The sequence below is a fragment of the Protopterus annectens genome, chromosome 9.part0 (genome assembly GCF_019279795.1).
Source record: "Protopterus annectens isolate FY-2018-M chromosome 9.part0, PAN1.0, whole genome shotgun sequence".
In the NCBI taxonomy this organism is placed as follows: Eukaryota; Metazoa; Chordata; order Ceratodontiformes; family Protopteridae; genus Protopterus; species Protopterus annectens.
In genome coordinates, this window is record NC_056743.1 from 70762208 (window position 1) to 70779081 (window position 16874).

Below are 16874 nucleotides of genomic sequence, written 5' to 3' on the forward strand. Positions count from 1 at the left end.
GTAGCAGGCTATAAACTGGAAGGCAGTTTTACCCACTGTTAGTTGCACATGGATAGTCTCTGATGCTTCGTGCTGTGCCACCAACCTGGAAGTGTGGGTGTCTTTGACAAATATTGATACTCCCCCTCCTTTTGTGGTTCGGTCCAAGTTTTGGGGCCAAAAAGCATGGTATGAGGTATAACCTGGTAGTGCTGGGGTGCTCTCGGGAGCCTTGAACCAGGTTTCTGTTACTGCACAGATCTCGATGTTCTCCATGCTAAGGAGAGTTTCGAGTGCGTGCATCTTGAGGTTTAGAATTTTGGCATTGAGTAGCATTACTCTTAGTTTCTTATCCCTTGTGATACCTATGGAGATGGGTTTGTCTTTTGAGCCTTGCCTAAAAAAGGCACTATGGGGGTAGCAAGAGCCTTTGCCAATATCCGAAAGCCCAGGGGTGACAGGTGCAAGCCGTCCCTAGTGAAGCATCGTGGCTTGTCGAGCATGTCATCCCAGGCTGACAGGCATTGGATCCCCTTTAAATGCCACCAATACTTAAGCCAATTGTTGAAATTGATCATCTTGTCTTCATATTGTGGCATCATTCTTGGTGAGGGTAAGATGCTACTCAAGGTCAGGGTCATACCGGCCTAGGCTACATGCTCAGAGAACTCCTCTATGTCTCTTTTCATGTAGTCCAGGGAGGTACATCTCAGGTCATTCACACCAGCATGGACAATGACTGAGTCATATTTGTACTTGCCTTGGAGTGACCTGAGTGCTTGTGTTATGTGGCAGATCCTAGTGCCCGACAGGCAGCTCACCGTGACCTTCTCCTTGTTCAGCCTGGTGAGCGGGACGTCAGTGTGCCTGACGATAGAGTCACCTATTACAAGTGTATCAGGTGTGTTGTTTAGCCTTAAGGGCTGTGACTGTTCGGCACACTGGCTTTGTGAGCTATGTGTTGCACGTGTTTTGTTTTGGGGTAGCGGTTGCTTGGGTGTCTGCTTTGGAGGTCTCTGCTGCTTAGGCAGATTTTTATTTAGAGCCTCCGAGTATGTTTTTGTGTGTTTATGTGTTTGGTTTGCTGTCATGGTAGGTCTATGTGAGACTGGAATTGTAGTGAGTGTGTAGTCTCCAGTTTGGCTATATGGTTGCATCTCTCACATGTGTTGGAATTTGTTGGGAGGAGGAAAGGGTTGTCTGTGTACATGAGGCAGTTGTAACATTGCCTCAAGATTCCCAGATTCACCAGCTGGCCCGGAGAGGAGATTGACAACTGACCTTTGGACATGCTAGAATAGTATTGGGAATTCCTTTATAATTGAAAAAAAGGGCCAATGGGGAACAAGGTACTCAAGGGGAGTTTGTGAGGGTATAGTGCTTTTAATTTTTTAGTGCTGACTTATATAATTGCTTTAGTGAGCAAGTGCCAGGTAACTTAAATGCAATGTGTCACAGGTAACTTAAATGCAAAAACGACAAACAGTAACTTTCTTTCAAGTGAAACAAGGAAATAAGTACAGTAAGCAATGCAGATATCACTAGGGATCCACAGAAGTGCTGAAAAGCCTCGTTTTAGGTGGAATTAGCATTTCAGGGAAATAACAAGCAAACAAACAACAAGCATACAAACAAAGCCAGATTCAGCAGGCCTGGATCTAGTCTATGCTACAGCAAACAAGGTGTACCAATTTCAGTAAGAAACAGTTCAAATATGCAGGCACTATAAGCCTTTAACCAGAAATTCCCAGCTCAGAAGGGCAGAGTCCAGCCTCTCCTCCCACAAGAGTGCAGACCACAGACCCTTTTAATGTAAAATAACTGGCCTGAAGCCCAAATGCTTAAACCAGAATTAATACACTTTTAGAATAACAGACACTGAGCCCTCAGTCAGCAATTCCCAACTTAGAAGGATGTAAGCTACCTGTTCTGCCACTACAGTGCAGACCACAAACCTTCCTAATGTAAAACAACTGGCCTGAAGCCCAAGTGATTAAACCAGAATTAATACACTTTTAGAATAACAGACACTGAGCCCTCAATCAGCAGTTCCCAACTTAGAAGGATGTAAGCTACCTGTCCTGCCACCACAGTGCAGGCCACAAGCCTTCCTAATGTAAAACAACTGATCTGAAGCTAAAGTGCTTAATCCAAAAGACTTAGAATGATAGCTACACTTTAATCAAGTTACTACCAAGCAGTAATAAATATAATTTAATACTTTAAAGAATGCCTGGATTAGTGCTCAAGTTATACAAACAAAGCTAGATTCAGCAGGCCTGGATTTAGTCTATGCTACAGCAAACAAGGTGTACCAATTTCAGTAAGAAGCAGTTCAAATATGCAGGCACTATAAGCCTTTAACCAGAAATTCCCAGCTCAGAAGGGCAGAGTCCAGCCTCTCCTCCCACAAGAGTGCAGACCACGAACCCTTTTAATGTAAAATAACTGGCCTGAAGCCCAAGTGCTTAAACCAGAATTAATACACTTTTACAATAACAGACACTGAGCCCTCAATCAGCAGTTCCCAACTTAGAAGGATGTAAGCTACCTGTTCTGCCATGACAGTGCAGACCACAAACCTTCTTAATGTAAAACAACTGGTCTGAAGCCCAAGTGCTTAAACTAAAAGGCTTAGAATGAGTTACACCAAGCAGTAATAAATACAATTGAGTACTTTTAAGATGACGCAAAAGCAAAATAAAGTAGGAAGAAACACAAATACAGTAAAAGCAGATAATTTTTTTTTTTTTTTTGAGTGAGCAAATGAGATGGGCCCAGGAGTTACAGGACAGAAACAAGTGCAAATGCAGGCCTTCAAATCAGAAAGTTGAAAGAGATGGAAGACCGCCCAAACGGCCAATAACTACAAATTCTGGGCCAGAACCACTCCTTATGTGGTAGACAGGTTACCTAGTGCTTACCACTCCCACTGATAAGCTAGAAGGCTTCCCTCCAACACAGAAAGGCTTGGGGGGCTCAGAAGCTTACAAATAGTCCTGGATACAGCAAATCTGTGTCTGGAACACTAATTACAGGAAAGGTAGGCAACAGGCTTACAATTTTTTTTTTTTTCAGAAAAGTAGCAAAAACAGTAGTAAAAACAATTCACATGCAGTGCAAGCTGGCACACTTGAGTATGTAGCAATATTAGTCCACACAAGTTTGAAAAAATGTAATTAAATTAAAAAAGGACTAAAAGCAAGTGCAGAAAGGGTTTATTAGGTAGAATGCGGTAAAGAGATGGGACTGGGGGAGTGTCCTAGATCAAATCTACAGTGGGGCGGGCACTGAAAAAGCCACCAAATTTAAACTACAACCAAGAACAGGGAGGAGGGGGTGGGGAAAAGTTTCAACAGAGATGTGAGAAATCAGAGTGCAAATTATAAAACCAAAAAAATATATACTGATCTCTGTATATTTGCAGAACAGTAAGACAACAGATATCTAAGCAACAGTTTAGCTCTATAATACAGAATAATACAGAAAAATATACTCAGCTCTATATATTTGCAGATAGTCTTGTAAGGCTGTCTCTCAACACACAGGTTCCACTTTAAAATTATCTTCTGGTGATGTTCTTTGCCACACGTTACTGTACCCAGTCACTAATGCCTTGCATGCTAATGCAAGACCTGATCTTAACAGTGCTTATGCATGCTTAAAAGGTTGTTAAGCACCTTTTTGACATCAGAAATGTGATTGATATTTTTGTTCTTCCCCATTTTCAGACTGTAATTGTGGTACTAAGTGCACTACAAGGTATTATTGACACATCAGGATTTGTAAATTCAGATTAGTCATACACTGTCTTATTATTTGCTAACTAAAATGTCTACTATTTAAATCACTGTTTTCAAGTGTGACTCAAAAGATCTATTCAGTTTAAAGGACTTGCTCATAACTCTTTAGACTATGTAAGTAGAGTTTATAGGAGATGGTGAACTGAGGAAAGGGATACAGCTTATTAGCAGCTCACTGCCTTATGCACTGAACTGTTCTCCTAAGTCATAGTTAGCACACAATAAAGTTTTACCAGTTAAACAAAATGCTACCGATCAAACAGGACACAACAAGCTCAGCTTTAAAAAATGACCAGAACTGAAGAAAACAATTTCTGAATTAATTGTTATATTCTTTTGTTAAAGATTTATGTGTTTGAGAAATAAGAATACAAGTTCTACTATGGTATCATCAGCAGACCAGTGTGTTGATTTGGTTTACCATATAGAAATACTCTGTTTGTTAATCCACATTTATAGCAATTTGCCATTCATTCAGTGGCTCAGTAACAATCATTCATCTACTCCCATTTCATCACAGCTCAAGACTGGGCTTCAACATAACTCCTGCGGGAGGGAATTATTCAACTCTTTAATCGTTCTTGTTCTGTCCACCCATTTGATGAATTTGGAATTAATAAATGGGTTTCATTGAGTTTTGATTTAAAGAGTAAGAGCACTATGAAATTCAGGGAACTCTTTAATTCATGTTAGTTATCACAAAGATTTATCATACTATTGACAAAATTATGTCCAACCTAACAACTAAGAAAACAGAATTACATTTATGTATCATAAACTGACAGTTTTTATCTATAGTTTACTGTTTTAAGTACTGTGGACATGCTTCCAGAGTTGATTGTCTAGTTTATAAAAGTTATTCATGGTACTAAGGTTTTTCCAAACAGATATCATTTAGTAAATGGTTCCACTATGTAAGATCAAGAAGAAATGCTCCAGATCTAATCTGCCCAATCCTCCCCAAAATAAAACCTAAAAATATTTTTCTTCAGTGTAGAGGGTTCTGCACTACTCCTTGTGGTTGACTTCACACTTGTAGCTCCACTACTCCTTGTAGCTGACTTCACACTTGTATCTCCACTACTCCTTGTAGCTGACTTCCCACTTGTATCTCCCTTATTTAAGTACTCCAAGTCCATGGTCATACTGCTTCAGGAAAAGGCAAAACACTTTTATAGGATGTAGAAGGTATATACAGTGTCGCATTTTCATTATTTAATAGCAATTGGATTGTGGAGTTACTGGCTGACAAATAAGTTGACCAATCTTAAGGGAAGCCTCTGAAAAACATTAGTAAATGTTTGTGATTAAGCAAGTGATCAGGATATGCAGGCAAGTGTAAAAAAAATAAACCAGTGCAAGTGAAAGGGAAATCGTTCCTTTATAGTCAATCACCAAAAAAATGTATACATTGAAGGACAGCATAAATCACTCTTTAATAAATCACTTATAAAATGTTAAACATCAAAGAGCAGCATGGATTATGTAATAATCCAGCCATTTATCTCTAGTGCTTGACCATGTACCTGTGATGTGGGTTCAGTTAAAGACAAAAACCTCTGTCTTCCTCATGGAGTGTAATAAATGCTATGCATATTTAAAGGTAACAGCTGATAACACTGGTGATCTTTGTTTCTCGTGTCAAAAAGCTGGATAATTTGCTTACCATTGTTAAAAGCAAATCTCGACTTAATGATGATGATTGCATATGTGCAATTGGCATAGCTTGGAGAACTGTTGTATCATATATTAATGACTGGACTGATGAACTAAATAATGTTAGGCATAGAACAAATAGAACAGATTTAGGAAATGATGTATCTATTTTCTGCAAAGAACATTCAACTCCTATGAAAAATGATGAGGCCCCTGAGAAGTATGGAATTGTGGATGCAAGTACTCAGCAATCTGAGGATCTGGTTTGTTTAGAAGGAAACAAAAAAATAAAGGAAGGAAGACGTTCTCAACAAATAACAAGGAAGAAAAAGAAACTGACTAATGACTGTAAAGGAAAGAGAATACGTAGTAAAAAGGATTCTGCTTTGTTATGTAACACACTGGTGACAAGGAATAAAGATATCTGTCTATCAGGAAAACCCTCAGTCTACAGAAAAAGACATCACCTTTTCAATGGAAAAGGTCGAAAAAAAGAGGCAAGGGACAGGTGAAAAGGAAGAAATCAAAACTGAACGTGGAAGGATTGAAGAACATTATAATAAAAAAGACGAGAAATACAGATGTTGACTACATGGCTCAAGCTGTGGATTTACAATGCCAGCTGGATGAGAATTTAATACGCAATGAAAACAGTGGGATTAATAAGACTAATGGTGATGAAGATCTATCCTTCATAACGACTGATGGAGCAGATATTACTGTATTGGAAGCTGAAGATTCTTCAGAGATGGTCAGCAAAGATATTCTTGTAATTGGAGATTCAGTTATTAGAGGAACTGATACATGTATTTGCAGAGATGATAATGAACATCGAGTAGTGTTATGCTTGCCAGGAGCAAAAATAGAAGATGTGAAACAAGCCTCGGAACACCTTAATGTAAGGAAGTATGGATCTGTTTTTATTCATGTTGGTACAAATGATGTCACAACAAAGATCCTCTGACTGTTAGTCGGGAACTGACAGCCCTCCTAGATAGTATAGCTTGTACTGGTGTTAGGAAATATTTTTTACAAATCACCTGTAGAAAGGATAGTCAGGTCACTGTGAATGAAAATATTTTTGGATAAACACCTACATGGAAAAATGTCCTGTTTTAAAAAATGGAAATGTGTAGAGCGTCCAAGCCTTCTTTTGGGCACAAGTGTTCAGACAGGATGGTGTGCATTTGTCTAGATCAGGGAAGAGAATTTTTGCAGCAGATATTCTGCAATATTTGACAGACACTAGCCAGGATTATTGCCAGGGAAAATATGTAACAGTTCACAGATAGCAACATTTGATGCATCTCTGATGGTTGTTAATGCTAGGAGCATTAATAATAAAGTTTTTTTATTAGAACATTTGCTACGTTCCCACAAGATTGATGTTGTTATAGTTTGTGAAACATGGTTAAAGAACAATGACTGGAAACCAGTTCTGTCAGGGTATAAATGTTTTTACTTTACTATAACAGACATTCTAACAAAAAATTAGGTGGAGGTGTTATGATAGGGATTAAAGATAGCTATGAGACGTGTGATTATTACATGTTCAATGATAACACCAATACTAGTAGACTGTGTAAGTGTGACAATAAAGACAACCCTGGAACATATAACAATTGTTGGAGTGTACAGACCACCAAAGTCAAGTGCAGATGACCTAGAGGAATTCATACATTTCTTACATGAAATACAGGAGGGAAGAATAATATTAGCTGGGGACTTAAATTTACCAGAAACAGACTGGAATAATATTGATTCAACAATGTTAGTAAAGAAATTATTCACAGAGTATATTCAGGAAAAACAAATGCTTCAAATTGTAAAAATAACTACCAGGGGACGGAATATACTTGATATTGTTTGTGTTCCCAAAGAAATGACTGTAACTTCAAGTCACGTTTTACCACCATTGATGTGCAGTGATCATGGGGTCATAAAGTTTAATTTGTTGCTAGGTAATTCTGCCAAACTGAAATATAAGCCAATGCACAGAAGGTTAATTACAGATTATAGGGAAGCAAAACAGTTACTATATAAAACTAACTGGAATGAGGTGTTCAGTGGAAAAACTGCAAATGAGATGTGAAAAGTTTTGAAAGAGAATTTGAGTGCAATAAGTCAGAAAAAATGTTTAACATCAGGATCTAGGCATGCAACATCAGGGAGTATATTTCCATAAGAACAAGATACCTGATTAAGATGAGAGACAAAAAATATAAGAAATGGAAGACAGGTCAAACTACAACTTTGAAAACTGAAATAAATGAGCTGGACAAACTGATTAAGCATTGTGTTAGACAAGATCAAGAAAAATTTGAAGAAAATGTATAAAAAGCTATTGAGTATAATAGGAAACCTATTTTTAGATACATAAGATGTGAAAGGAGTAAAGATACACAAATTGATAAACTGTGTGCAGATTCTAAAATTTATTCTCAGACACAACAGATTATAGATATATTTACAAAATCTTATGCAAAACAGTTTGGCTCTACAAAAGGGGTGGTAAGTTGTCCTAGTGACATCCAGGTAACTCCAGATACTAGAATCAAATTATATTATATGGAAAAAGAACTGTGCAAACTGGATCCAAACAAAGCACAGGGAGGAGACGGAATAAGTAACAATGACCTGAGAACACTTAAGCAAGAACTTACACTGCCATTGCATCTATTATTCACTAGGTCATATAAATATGGGGAGATTCCTCAAGATTGGAGACATGCACTTATTAAACCTGTCGTTAAGGGAAAGGGGAGTAGGACAAACCCAGAATCATATAGACCCTTAAGTCTACTTTCATGCTGTGGAAAAATAATGGAGAAGGGAATATTGGATAAGTTATTGTCAGAACTGGATAGGTTGGGACTTGAAACCATATATCAGCATGCATATGTTGAAAATAGATCTATTACCACCTGTAACATGATGTTCTATAACAATATAATAACAGCTATGAATGAAAAATTGTGCTGTGATGTGATTTATATAGCTTTAACTTCAGCATTTGACAGGGTCATGCAAAAAACACTGATCAATAAATTAGTACAGCTAGGTATTGATGTACTGTTGATAAGATGGATAGATGCATGGCTTACAAATAGGATATGGCAAGAATCACACACCAACTCGAAAGGTGAAATCCTTGGTTACAGTCAAGGTGTCCTACAAGGCTCTGTACTAGGCCCTTACTTGTTTATATTGTATCTTTCAGACCTTAGTTTTTCATCTGTGGTATTCTACAGTCTATATGCTGACGACCTGAAATTGGGTAAACTGATTACAAGTGTTATAGATAAGGCATGTCTGCAAAACAATTTGACAAAATTGACCATTTGGGCACAGGAGAATAATATGTTGCTAAATACATAAAAAACTGAGATTTGAGAGACATAAACTGAAAGGTGAATATTTAATACAGCACACAGTGATTGAAACTGTAGACTCATTTAAGGAACTGGTTATATGGGTAGATTCAGCTATGAGTTTTTCTAATCATATCAACCAATTGGCTAATGATAGTTATAGAACTATAGGTTGTATAAAAAGATTTATAAAGTGTAAGAAATCAAACATAATGAAATCATTGTTTGTTAGTTACATTAGACCCAAATTTGAGTATGGAATAACAATATGGAAACTCTATAGGAAAACAAGCATGAATAAACTGGAAAGAGTACAGCAGAAATATACTAAGGGCATCCATGGATGTGAAAAATCTATGTTATTATGAAAGACTAAAATATCTGAACTCGTACAGTGTCTCTTACAGATATTTAAGAGGAGATTTTATTCAGGTATACAGGGCATTTAGGGACAACTACCTCTGGGAATGTGTGGGGTTATCAAAAAGTACTAGAGAATCATCAGATAACCTGTGTAGAAGATTCTATAGGAATGAGAAGTGCACTAATTGGTTCTCTGACAGAGTAGCTGATGCATGGAGCAGATTACATTAAAGCAAGTACTAGTTTAGAGTTTTTTAAGAACAGCCTGGACATTTATTATGGGAACAAGTGTTTTGACATATTGGCAAGCTAGAAGGGCTTTAATGCCCATGTTTGAAACATTTGTACGTATGTATGTCTGTATGTATGGAGTCATATCAGTGTGAGCATTCAACAAGCTTTGCAAAGCCCACACAGCTCAGCAGTGTATTATTACCATGGTTTATTTTATCAGAATAGAATGAAAATTATGTGTATTTTACGCATCATTATATTATCTGTATATGCATACTGAACTGGAGGCAAAAGGTAATTTACATCTCTGTCACATGTTTCGGTCAGTGGGACAAGGGACTTTTTTTAACTACAATGTCAAACTGTAGCATGTCTCTTGAGCTGTCTGAAAGTACTCAGTGCTGACAGCCATGTCAGGTGCTATAGCATGAAGCCTGAAGAATACTCAAGTTACAGAAATGACAGTTTTAATATAGATTATAGGTGTGCACCTCTGAAGCATAGAAAATAACAGCATACTGTTACTGCCACAAACAGTTCACATACCATAACTTCAAAGTACTGTTTTCCGCATGCACTCCTGTATCTGTCAAGCTGTTTTTATATCTTTTCATTTCAATACCACATTCCATACTTTTAAAATAATTCTAAAATTGTTTCACATGCCATTGCATTTGCCTGTACTAAAAACTGCTTGGGATCATTTACTTGTTTCTTTTCCATCTCTGGGTTGCTGCTCATTTACCCTTCCCTCCATGGCAAATGAGCCACTCAGGCTCCATGCAATTTTGTAAGCTCACCCACTCTAGTCACATCCAAGTCTGAGTCATTTGTGCCTGAATTTAATTTTATTCTGTCTCATATGGTGTGATATGACCACATATAACTTGATTGAAAAAAAAGGTGAGGCATTGAGTGCAAAAAAATGAACACTTGAGTGACTGGCACCTTATCCATACCCTCTACTAACGTCATCAAACAGCAGGGTTAAGACCTCAGCCTACAACAAACAAGCAAAACAAATAATAGCAAAAATAAAAAATTTCTACCATTTGAGTAGCTGTATTGAAAACATACTAAGAAATCTCAAAGGAGAGCTGCATTCAGAAAAAAATATGAAATGCAGGCAGCTGTTCAGATTGTAATAACCAGCTTAGCAATGTATTTCTCACACTGCCAGGGTTTTATTTAATATAATATAGGAATTTTATGGTACTGTAATACTCGGCAAAATACTTCAAGATGTTCTGATAATATTATTTTAATTTTTTTTTAGTGTTATTGACACTGTAGCCTTTCAAATGCAAATTATACAACCATAAATCTCTGTGGTATATGAAATGTTTACAGGTAGAACTGCAAACATGCATATGTTGGCATAAGATATACAAGACAGATGGAGAGTATGTACATTTTGAAATGAGTAACAGTAAAAGTGCAGCACATTGCTGGAAGAGCTCAATCCATAAGGCCTGTATAAATTGTCAGTTATGAGAAGAGCAGAAGAATTACATCCAGTGCTGAGACAGTAAACATCACTTTTAAAATGTGCTTTTATTGATGCAGTTCTAATTGATTATTCTTTCCTTTTTCAACTTTTGGTTTAAATTCACTTCCTCTTAACCATTCCTGTGTTTGATCCTGATCAACATGAGGTCGTTCCAACAGTTTTCTGTACTTGCAACTATATTTATGCATTTTCCACATTTCTTGCCTTCTCATCTGATCCTTCACCTTATATTCTTTGTTTTGTTTTTGGCACATTCAGTTGCTGCCTGATTTTTATCAACTTCTGGTTTGATTTTCATTCTTACTTGACACCAATATGCTTCTGTTAAACTAAACAGGGAAGTCATCTCAGACTTATTCTCCACATGTTTTTAAAACATTCACTATGTTTGGACCATATAGAAATACTCTGTATGTTAATCCAAGTTTATAGCAATTTGCCATTCATTAAAAAGTGCCTCAGTAACAACCATTCATCAACTCCCATTTCATCACAGCTCAGGAATGGGCTTCAACATAAGTTCTGCGGGTGGGCATTATTCAACTCTTTCATCATTCTCATACTGTCTGCCCATTTGATGAATTTGAAATTAATAAATGGGTTTCATTGAGTTTTGATTTGAAGAGTAACAGCACAATGAAATTCAGGGAACTCTTTAATTTGTGTTACTTATCACAAAGATTTATCTTACTATTGAAAAATTATGTCCAATCTAACAACTAAGAAAACATAATTACATTTATGTATCATAAACTGACAGTTTTTATCTATAGTTTACTGTTTTAAATACTGTGGACCTGCCTCCAGAGCTGATTGTATAGTTCACTAAAGTTATTCATGGTACTAACATTTTTTCCAAAGAGATATCATTTAGTAAAGGGTTCTACTATGTAAGATCAAAAAGGAATGCTCCAGGTGTAATCTGCCCAATCCTCCCCAAATAAAACCTAAAAATATTTTTCCTCAATGTAGTGGGCTTTGCATTCCTACTTGTGGTTGATTTCACCCTTGTATCTCCCTTATTTGACTGTTCCAGCTCCATGGTCATATTGTTTTAGAAAAAGGCAAAACACTTTTATAGGATGTAGAAAGTATGTATAGTGCCATGGTGGTGCAGTGGTTAGCATTGTCGCCTCACAGCAAGAGATTCACTAGTTCGATTCTCTGCTGGATCGCCTTCTGTGCGGAGTCTGCATGTCCTCCGTATGGTCAGGTGAACTTTAAAGACATGCAGGTAGGTGCGTGTGTGCCTTCTGTGAAGGTTGGGCACCAGGCTGGCAACCCAACACTGTAAAAATTAACTGCCAGTCAGTAGTGTACCGGTGATCCGCTGTGGCAAGCCCTAACTGGGAAAAAGCGAAAATACTTTTTAAGAAGTTATATATAGTCGGTATGTGCACAAACTATGCAGTGTCGCATTTTTATTATTTAATAGCAATTGGATTGTGGAGTTACTGGCTGACAAATAAGTTGACCAATCTTAAGGGAAGCCTCTGAAAGACATTAGTAAATGCTTATGGTTAAGCAAGTGACCAGGATATGCAGGCAAGTGTAAAAAAATAAAGCAGTGCAGGTGAAAGGGAAATCATTCCTTTATAGTAAATCACCAAAAAGATTTTATGCATATAGGGACAACATAAATCACTCTTCAATAAATCACTAATAAAATGCTAAGCATCAAAGGGCAGCATGGATTATGCAATAATCCAGCCATTTATCTCTAATGCTTGACCATGTACATGGGATATGGGCTCAGTAAAAAATAAAAACCTATATCTGGGTCGTGGAGTCATATCAGTGTGAACATTCAACAAGCTTTGCAAAACCCATACATCTCAGTAGTGTATTAATACCAGGGGTTATTTTATCAGAATATAATGAAAATGAAGTGCGTTTTTATGCAACATTATATTATCTGTATATACATGCTGAACTGGCCATTTCCTTCTGTGCCATATAGTTTGGCCACTGGTACAAGGGACATTTTAACTGCCACGTCAAATTTTATCATGTCTCTTGAGCTGTCTGAAAGTACCCAATGCTGACAGCCACGTCAGGTGCTATAACATGAAGCCTGAAGAATAATCAAGTTATGGAAATGGCAGTTTTAATATACATTATAGGGGTGCACCTCTGAAGCATAGAAAATAACAGCATAGTGTTACTGCCACAATCAGTTCACATGCCAGAATTTCAAAGTATTGTTTTCCACTTGGCAGTCCTGTGTCTGTCTTATATCTTTTCATTTCAGTACCATGTTCCATACTTTTTAAAATCATTCTAAAACTGTTTCAGATGCCATTGCATTTACTTGCGCTAAAAACTTCGAGGAATCATTTACTTGTTTCTCTTAAATCTCTGGGTTGCTGCTCATTTACCCCTGCATTGCAAATGATCCACTCAGGCTCCAAGCAATTTACAAGCATGACTCTTGTCACATCCAAGTCTGAGTCATTTGTGCCTGACTGTATTCTTTTATTCTGCTTCATATGGTGTGATATGACCACATATAAGATGACTGAAAAAAAAAAGCCATTGTGCAAAAAATGAACATTTGAGTGACTGGCACCTTATCCATACCCTCTACTAACGTCATCAAACAGCAGGGTTAAGACCTCAGCCTACAACAAACAAACAAACAAAACAAATAATAGCAGAAATAAAACATTTCTCCCATTTGAGTAGTTGTATTGAACACATACTAAGAAATCTCAAAGGAGAGCTGCATTCAGAAAAAAATATGAAATGTAGGCAGCTGTTCAGATTGTAATAACCAGCTTAGCAATGTATTTCTCACACTGCCAGTGCTTTATTTAATATAATATAGGAATATTATGGTACTGTAATACTCGGCAAAAGACCTAAAAATGTTCTAATAATGTTATTTTATTTTTTTTTTAGTGTTATTGACACTGTAGCCTTTCAAATGCAAATTATACAACCATAAATCTCTGTGGTATATGAAATGTTTACAGGTAGAACTGCAAACATGCACATGTTGGCATAAGATAAGCAAGACAGATGGAGAATATGTACATTTTGAAATGAGTAATAGTAAAAGTGCAGCACATTGCTGGAAGAGCTCAATCCATAAGGCCTGTATAAATTGTCAGTTATGGGATGATCAGAAAAATTACATCCAGTGCTGAGACAGTAAACATCACTTTTAAAATGTGCTTTTATTGATGCAGTTCTAATTGATTATTCTTTCCTTTTTTGTTAAAATTAACTGCTATAGCAACAAAGCTGTTTTTTCTTGAAGTTAAAACCAAACAAACTTTATAACACATATTCATATACTACTGAAATGCAAGCAAGTTACACATTGATAGATAAACTATATATACTTCAAGAGGATGTTCTGAAGATAAGCTTTCTTGATACAGCTCCACATCTTATTTTGACTATGAATTTATCTCTTTGCTGCAAAACAAAAGGAAATGGTTCTGTCAAAGGCTTGGGAACTTCCTGCTTAACCTTTAATACATTTAAAGTTGTACTGCTAGTTCACTTTGAAGAGATCTTATCTTCAAACATGATTATTGAGACAAATGCAAATAGTCAGTGAGACCATTTTATATGAGGATGGTAGTCATGTTTTAAGTAGTATATTATGGGAAACTGATTTTTTAAATGGTGACTTAGCTCACTGGACCATTTATTTTGGCTGATTCAGCTGCATCATTCTAGACATACAGACAGCAGGATCTTCCAGCATTAATACTCACACTCAAGCCAAAATTAAAATGCTCTTCATACTGAAAAATAAAAACACTGTTATTTTTATTTGATATTAAATAGACACATCTTCTTTCTCAGCGCTGGGCATGTAAACAACAAGATGCTTGGGGCTAGACAACAAAAGACGATAGACTACATTTATTTATGCAGTGGTACAAAAGGCAAAAAACAGCAAGTAGGCTTGAGGAATGTATTAAAATCATATGAAAATTATTTTGCCTCATTATGTTTACTTAATAAACATCTGGAACTTGTCAATTATGATCAGTCCTTTTGGATCCAAATAGCCAACAAACCTTACTGAAAATCAATAGAATGATTTGGTTTAAAAAAAAATATATATATATATATATATATATATATATATATATATATATATATATACACACATATATATGGGTCACTGCCCCCACACCCCCTCTTACTATATATTCTAACTCCAGGGTCGCTGTACAGTGGGGTATAGGCCATATATCATTTTCGACAAAATGACTGTCGGTGAAATGAAGTGTCAGTGAAATGAAGTGTCAGTGAATTGGACCTGCTGACTTGGTTGTCGGTGAAATGAACTGTCGATGAAATGAAGGTGACCCATATATATATATATATATATATATATATATATATATATATATATATATATATATATATTCAAAATGTTCAATTAAATTAAAGAAGAAAAATTTAATAAAGCATCAGGCCCAAATAAATTACCATCTAAAATAGGCTCTGCAGCAAACTCTTACACATTTTAAACTTTAAACTATACTATGCTATGTTGCATTACACTATACTAAACTATACTATACAATAGTATATGATACAATCCAATACTATGCTGTACTATTACTATACCACAAACAGTGGTTCCTCCATCCCTGGCAATATGCTTACATATCTGACATGTGTGAAACAGGAGAGAATCCACTATACTCTAGGGTATGTGTACCAGTTTCACTTCCAAACAATGATTAAAATTTTCCCAGTTCTGAAACAACTACACAACATTCTATAACAATAATCCAAGAAAATGCATATTCAGTGGAATAATGTTACATAAAAAAACATTACTTAAACCTAAAGGCTAAAGTAGTTTGATAAACTAGCACTCATATAAAACATAGCACAAACTCCTAGTATAAAACTGTTTAGTTTCAATAACAAAATTCTTTAAAGCAGCTTGCAATATCCTTGCCCTGTAAATTGATATATGAGAAGATTGCCTAGAAAACAACAAGTAAAACATGCTGCAAAACCAACCAAATACTTTTGGGAAACAATGTAAATTGGCAGGGTTCCAATACACAAAAACTTAACAGAATTATTCCATGCAGAATCTGACCTAGCAAATCAAACAACCTACTTCATTCAGGCAAATTAGGGTAAGAACCTCACATTGCCATTTTACTCTATCTGTGCTTATGAATCACAGCCAACTCCTGCTGTGATCACCAAACAATGAAGTTACTAGACAAGAGGGTTAAATGGAAACAGATTGCTAACGCTTTCTTGTGTATCATCAACACCCACCTATGAACCATTTAGAAACCATTGATCTACATACCACATGTCTTTAGAATATGTGAGGAAACTGGAACATGCAGACTCCACAAAGCAGGTATGTCACCTGAAAATTGATAAGAAACACTTATATCCAGTGGACTTGCTCAGTCAACAACTGTTTAAAATAAAATAAAAATAAGGATAATCTATTCCCCACTCAGGCAAATTAGGGTAAGAAGCCAACATTGCTCTTGGGTTATATTTATCCCTCTGAGTCATAGCCAACTCCTGTAGTGACCATCAGCCACAGAATTCATGAGGAAAGGGGAAAATTGAAGTAGATTGCCAAGCCTTTCATCTGCATCACACATAACCATCTATGGACCATGTAGAAGTAATTATTCTTACTACCATTTGTCTGGGAAGAAATTGAAGCATTGGGAGAAAACCTATGCAGTCATGAGGAGGACATGCAGAGTCCATGCATCAGACAAACCAGCAGAGAAATGAACCAGTGAGCCTCTTGCCATGATACAATAGTGCTACCCAAGTATCATTGTATCATTGTATCAAATTAAAATCACTCCTAAAAAGAAGGAAGGGATATGGCTTAAAACTCTGGAAAGCCAACTCAAGAGCAATACACAAACACAGTACACACAATGTGTTCATAACTGAAGTTAAAATTAACTGTAAACATGTCTAAATTTTTCT

At 36.4% G+C, this 16874-nt stretch overlaps 1 protein-coding gene across 1 annotated transcript in view; it reads right to left on the reverse strand.

The window, feature by feature from the left end:
• Positions 1-16874, reverse strand: part of SYT13 (synaptotagmin 13) — a 729137-nt gene that overhangs the window by 501251 nt on the left and 211012 nt on the right. The gene's annotated exons all lie outside the window — the stretch shown is intronic.